This window comes from Prionailurus viverrinus, chromosome C2 (genome assembly GCF_022837055.1).
Source record: "Prionailurus viverrinus isolate Anna chromosome C2, UM_Priviv_1.0, whole genome shotgun sequence".
Lineage (NCBI taxonomy): Eukaryota > Metazoa > Chordata > Mammalia > Carnivora > Felidae > Prionailurus > Prionailurus viverrinus.
In genome coordinates this window covers 116,881,927-116,888,769 of record NC_062569.1, presented here as the reverse complement: position 1 = coordinate 116,888,769, position 6,843 = coordinate 116,881,927, and the positions used below count along the sequence as shown (strand labels likewise).

Sequence of the window (6,843 nt, the reverse complement as noted above, 5' to 3'; positions counted from 1 at the left end):
AGTGAATGCTTACTAAATGCCAGGCATCACAATAGTTAACACATTTAAAAATAAATTATCACATTTATCCTCACAACAATCTTATGAGATATTTTTATCCCCATTTTATAGATAAATAAATGAAGTCAGGGAAGGTGGCTACCTGGTACAGGTTTACTTAGCTTGGGGTTTACTGGGGTTTAGTTGGGGGTTACTAGTTTACTGGGACTGGTGTTGGTATCTGAATCTGAATAATTTGCTCCCAACCATGAAAATGGATTTCCATTTGCCATCTATGTTTAGGAGAGTGTCTAACTTCCCATCCTAACATGTGATGATTCTAGAATGAGTACAGAATATAACAATCAGATAGGTGTTGGAAATGTACAGTTGGGTTTTCCCCATTTATCTGTTAAAAACTTCAGGATAAAGTCCCAGGCAAATGGTTTCAGGAGAAGGAAAGGAAATACATGTTAAGGTCAGGGGTGTCTGGCGTAAATACTCTAATTTTCCTGATGGTCTGGAATAGTGTGAGGTTGGAAAAGATGATGAAACTGAAGAAGTTCCCCAGAAGCAACTTGTTCTAACCTGTGACTACAGTGCCATATATTCTGTATTTAAACTTTTTAAAATACAAATAAGACAATTAAAAAAAGAAACAAACAAAACACAGCACCTTAAGACCAATATTTCTCCACAATTCACTAATAGCTTTAAAATTCTCCTCAGTGTATTGGAAAATTCAAGAACCAGCAGCTTTATGGAAGTGAGAAAAAGGCAAGTATAAGGCACTGTTTTTGTTAATTATGAGATGATAGTATATACCCAGTGGGGGCTTATAATGGTCGTGTGTGTGTGTGTGTGTGTGTGTGTGTGTGTGTGTGTGTATGTGTGTGTGTGTGTGTTTGGGGGCGGGGGAGGATGAGAATGCTTTTTTCCCCTGTATAAGTTCTCTGTAAAGAGATTTTAAAGACCTATATCCCTTCAAAGGTAATAATGAAGGGTTTCAGAAAGACGTTTTAGCACAGTTCACTGAGCAGGGTGAAAACATTTGCCCTGTGGATATCAAATACATGGGGGAAAAATCACCTACAATAACTGATGGCACCACCAAGGGAAAAAAAAAATTAAAAAAACAGGTGTGAGATTTTATTGCTAACACAACTATGATGAGTTTATAAAGTGAATTCTGTGCCTCAGATGTCAGGCTTGACCATCTGAATTATCTTATTTCTCAAGGTGTCTGTCAGTGGATCTGTTCATTATTCATTTGGTCCATACTTATGGGTGAACCTGTACCCTCTAATGATCAGGAAAAGTGACTTTATGCTAATCCCAAAGGGAGGGGTAATTAGGCATTACAAGTCCCTCTTGTCCCCATCAGTTTAATAACTACTACTCCTGTTTGTATCTTGAAGCTATAAATACATGATATTATATTGTAATTTGTAACATGGTTCTGTTTTCTTTTCCTTCTTGGTACAAGGCAAACACATACATATTGAATCTCTGTGTTTTTAGCATAATAAAAATATTTAAGACTTTATTCTGAGCTTCTAATAATACTTTTAATAATTTCATCATTTATTCTAATGATAATAATTACAAATAATAGTCATCAGTAAACATTGACTGAGTTATTGCTAAGTGCTAGACTCTAAGTATTTCATAAGCCTAATCTCAGTTTTCTCAGCAACCTTATGGAATATATGCACTTATTTTGTTTTTCTTGAGCTCAGATCAAGTGTAGAAACATTCATAGTTGTAAATGTCAGTAGTAAAATCTTCCATCATTGCTCAGAAATGATTAGTCTTTCATATCCCTTCCATACTCACCCCAATCTCATTCATCAAGTCCTCAGTTATACACTGTCATCTTTATACACACACACACACACACACACACACACACACACACACACACACACTCAGATGTAAGCCCTTATTTTTCTAAATTACTTTTTTTTTTTTTTTTGCTTTTCAGAACTATAGGGATCATGCATCAGGTAAATTAGAAGGTCTTCTGATGCTCAGAATTGTCTATTTTCATCATTGATTCACTTCAGTAAGAGCAAATCTCAGAGAGAACTATTTTTATTTCACAGATGAGAAAATGATCCCCAGACAGATATTTAACTTGTCCAATACCACATAACTTATGAATGGAAACCTTATAAGTCTAGAGCCTCAACATATAAGACAATGCTAGAGAAATTTAGATTGTACAGCTATCCAAATTTAAGGCTCTAATTTTAAAATTATAAAGCTACATTGAATTATAACAGATTGCTACTAGGAAAGTGGAAATAATTATGGACATTGCTCCTCACAGTTCACAGCAATGCCTTTGGCCTGTCTGGTACTCCAGTGAATGTTTGGTGAACAAATAAATGAATAAGTAATGAAATACAGAGGAAGAGCTAATGCCTGAGTAATTTAAAATAATTCTATTTATTATCTTCATTCATTTCCAAAGTATTGAAGTGTGGATATTTGTTGATACTCTGTAGTATAATTTCAGTGTTTTGCATTGTTGACTATACATGGATCATCTGTGTTCCATGTTAATCTTTCTATTGAAAATATGTAATCTGTTTTGTATCACCTTCATCTGGATTTACCCTGGTTGACTGAGACACTTGTGACACAAGATCAAAGATTAGCTGGTAGGAGTTTAGAATGAATTGCCCCAAGATGTGCCACTTTGACATGCAGATTATTTTGAGCTGAGGACAATCAAGAACCAAAAACTCAGGAGAAAACTTTGACTTTTTCCTTAACTGCCTAAAGGAATTTAGATGGAGGACCGGCTCTAGAAATAGAGCTATCACTATAGATAACTACATTATAATATGAAAAGAGGTGGTAGACAGGAAGGAATTTAGCATAGAGTCTATTTGTTAAAATTTCTCTGTATGTCTCATTGTTTCTGTATGGCCCAGTAAACGTTTGTTTGCCAAACATTTAGTCTTTTTCATCTCTTGTGAATTCCTTTTCTTCCTTTTGAAGTCCCACACCTCTGCCCCCTTATCCTTGGTTCAGGATGGCATACGTAAATATACCTCATTTTACTTTTCTGTTTTTGAATCTTTCGTATATGTGGGATTCCTGTATCTCCAAAATTAAATTTGATTTTTTCTCCTGTTAATCTGTCTGATGTCAATTTAACTTAGACCAACCAGAAGAATCTTGAATGGCAGAGAAAACTTCTTCCTCCCCAACAAGCTTATTGAGTAGAAACAAAACAAACATTCATGAGCAGCAGGGTAACTCCTCATAGTGTCAGGTTTCTCTATTTGCTTGCTGTCCAGAGGAACATTTTAATGAAACTGCTCCTCATACAATTTTGGTTGCTTCAGGAAATCAGATCATGGTCTCAATCTCACAGTGTGGCTTTGACACAAATTTTGGGCTCCTTTCTTGACAGTGCTTCCATGTTGTACAGATAATTGAGAGTTGACTAAAATATGCACATTTTCCTTTAGGGCAATTGATAGAATATGGCTGTAAAGAAAATTAAATTGCTTTTTCCTTGAGGTTTGAAGAAATTGAATTTACAAAACTTTAATATACAGTATCAAATTCTTTGGGAAAAAAATAAGAGCACAACACTGATTACATCATTTCATTTCATTTATTTCTCATTGTATAAAGTCTAAACAACTTAGCTTGGTATTCAAGGCTTCTCAGCCCTAGCCCCAACATTATTGTCAGCCTTAAATCCAACTTCTTACATATGTATGCTATGCAAGGCCAAATTGGACTATAAATTATTTCCTGGACATTCACTATGTCTTCAATTCTTCATCTCTATAGGCATTGTCTGACCACCCTACCAAAAATTATTATTTTTTTATTTCCTTGCCATCCTTTTCCTTCCGGACACTGCTTTCTTTTTTTCCCCTTATAGCACTGACATTATATTACATATTTGCTTATTTCTGTCTTGTTGCACCTATAACACTGCTCAATCAATATTTGTTGAATGAATGAATAATTTTCTAAACCATCAAGTAACTTCAATTCTCCATGTTGACAAAAAAAAAAGGCAACTTACTTTTCAGAAGCTTTAGAGTGGTATGGTGGGTCAGTTTGACTTAGCAGGCTTAACAGTTTAAGCAAAGTTTTTGTTTTTTGTTTAAATTTTTTATTTAATTTTATGTAGAAATTGCGGTGTTCATTAGGGAAACCTACCACCAGTTTTAACAGATTGACTGTCATCAATTCCAAGAAGTTCTATACAGTCTCTTGTGCCTAACAACGAATTTTGGTCACTTAACTGCCATGCTCTCAAGGAAAGCCAGATGTGACTTGAATGGAAATGAAACTTTCTTATCTGATATTATTTACATTGTGTTTTTATTTTGCCCATTGTTGGTGGCCTGTGATGACCAAGTAGCATTATGTACCAGTGGGAACTTGCAGAAGATCTGTTGACATAGCTGCCAAGAGACATTATTATCTGTTTGGGATTTCAGGGGTTTCCTCAACCACTGCATTGAGCTGCTTAGAAATGAGCATTATCTTTTCTAAATAAAAAAAAAAGTTAAATCCTATAAAAAGTTAAAAGAATAGTATAATGGGCACCCATATATCTTTCCCTTAGAAGTTCTAATTTTTATCATTTTTGTTACATTTGCTTTAAAAATTCTATCAATATAGGGGAGCCTGGGTGGCTCAGTCTGTTAAGTGTCCGACTTCAGCTCAGGTCATGATCTCACAGTTTGTGAGTTCGAGCCCCACATCGGGCTCTGTGCTGACAGCTCAGAGCCTGGAACCTGCTTCAGATTTAGTATCTCCCTCTCTCTTTGCCCCTCCCCTGTTCACACACTGTCTCTGTTTCTCAAAAAAAAAAAAAAAAAAAAAAAAAAGAAAAATCTATCAATATATCCATTTTATCTTTATGTCTTTTTTGCTGAGATATTTGAAATTAAGTTGCAAACATAATGATGTTTTAGTCTAAATGCTTCAACATGTATGTCATAAGAACAAGGACTTCTTTTTTAAAAAAAAATTTAAATGTTTATTTATTTTTGAGAGAGACAGAGACAGAATGTGAGTGAGTTAGGGGCAGAGAGAGAGGGAGACACAGAACCCAAAGCAGGCTCCAGGCTACGAGCTGTCAGCATAGAGACTGACACAGGGCTCGAACTCATGATCTGTGAGATCACGACCTGAGCCAAAGCTGGATACTCAACCAACTGAGCCACCCAGGTGCCCCATAAGAACAAGGACTTCTTTTTATATGAACACAATATTATTTTCATATCTAGGACTTTGCATATGAGCACAATAATATCTAATAAACAGTTTCATTAAAATTTCTCCATTTGTGGGGCGCCTGGGTGGCGCAGTCGGTTAAGCGTCTGACTTCAGCCAGGTCACGATCTCGCGGTCTGTGAGTTCGAGCCCCGCGTCGGGCTCTGGGCTGATGGCTCAGAGCCTGGAGCTTGTTTCTGATTCTGTGTCTCCCTCTCTCTCTGCCCCTCCCCCGTTCATGCTCTGTCTCTCTCTGTCCCAAAAATAAATAAACGTTGAAAAAAAAAAAAAAAAAAAAAAAAAAAATTTCTCCATTTGTCCCATGTGTGTTCTTAATAAGTTGTGTTAATGTGGCTTTTATTATTTATTTATTTGTTTGTTTGTTTATTTATATCTATTCAAGGATCACAAGTTGCATTAAATTGTCTTGTCTCCTTTAATCTATATCCATTCCTTTGCCTCTTCTTTTCTTTTCTCTGTTTTTATTTTATTTTATTTTTTTTCTTTTACAAACTTGACAAGTTTGTCAAATCCAAGGCAATTGTTTTGTGCAATATTCTACAGTATGAACTTGTTTTCTCACCACTACTTTCAGGTTAAATTTTTTTGCACGTAGCCATAGGTGGTTTGCATACTTCCCCTTGCATCTTATCAAAAGATACATAATGCTAATTTGAGGCATTACAGGTGATGCTTACTTTAATCCCTTGGTTAAGACACTTTCACTATTGTAAAAATACCTTTATTTGTCCTTTGTATCAATAAATCATATGTTAGGTGAAACTTTGAGAATGTGGCAATCCGTTCACCCTGTGGTTTTTAGCATCATTTGGTGATTCTTGCCTAAATCAATTCCTACACTGTTGTTTGCAAAGTGATGATTTTATTTTTATCATTCCTTCTACACATAATAGCTAACATTCTTTTGTTACAAAGAGTTTTTTTTTCCTCTCCCTCCCCCATACATTTTTATTTACCCTTTTTTAATGCAATGTTATAATTTATTTCCTTTTAAAAAAATGTTCCAATTGTCCCAAATTTGACCAGTTGGATCTTTGAAGCTAGTTCTTATGGTTTTTTTGTTATGTCCCCATTAATCATTGAGTACTTTCTTGCTTTCTGACACTGTAAGAACATTTAAATTCACCAGTGGTTTTCTCTGCCTCAGCCATTTTTCCAAGGAACTCTGGTTCCTTTATGTGGAGAATGGTATTTAGAAACCAAGGTCTTTGCACTAGATGAACACAGTGTTCGTGTGGACATTGGATATGAGCATTTTCACTTCTGTTATATGTAGTTCACTTCCATTCTTCTTACTCTTGTTCCCACTTATTTAATTTTGGATTTCATGCAATAATAGCATTTTCTTCTCTTGTATTTTATTCAGCTAAGTCTTTAATTTCAGCTGCTGCTACCTAAAATTCTACATGATTCCTAAAGATTGGCAGACGATGAGATTCTTTCTGTCTGCATCTGACAGTGTGAAAGTCCTAGAATTCCAGAATTCATTCAAGTCTTTCTCAGTCACCTCTGTTTGTCTTTCATCTGATTTACAGATGTGCTAAAGTTCCCAAAATAAATAGGGATATTCAGTGAACCACAATA

General features: G+C 35.3%; 2 non-coding genes across 2 annotated transcripts; both read right to left on the bottom strand.

The window, feature by feature from the left end:
* Nucleotides 1-1,709: 1,709 nt before the first annotated feature.
* LOC125175885 (small nucleolar RNA U2-30) lies at nucleotides 1,710-1,778 on the bottom strand. The gene has a single exon (XR_007156045.1). It is a non-coding gene; the product is annotated as a small nucleolar RNA U2-30 (small nucleolar RNA).
* A 179-nt stretch (nucleotides 1,779-1,957) lies between these two features.
* Nucleotides 1,958-2,037, bottom strand: LOC125175886 (small nucleolar RNA U2-19). The gene has a single exon (XR_007156046.1). It is a non-coding gene; the product is annotated as a small nucleolar RNA U2-19 (small nucleolar RNA).
* Nucleotides 2,038-6,843: the final 4,806 nt, after the last annotated feature.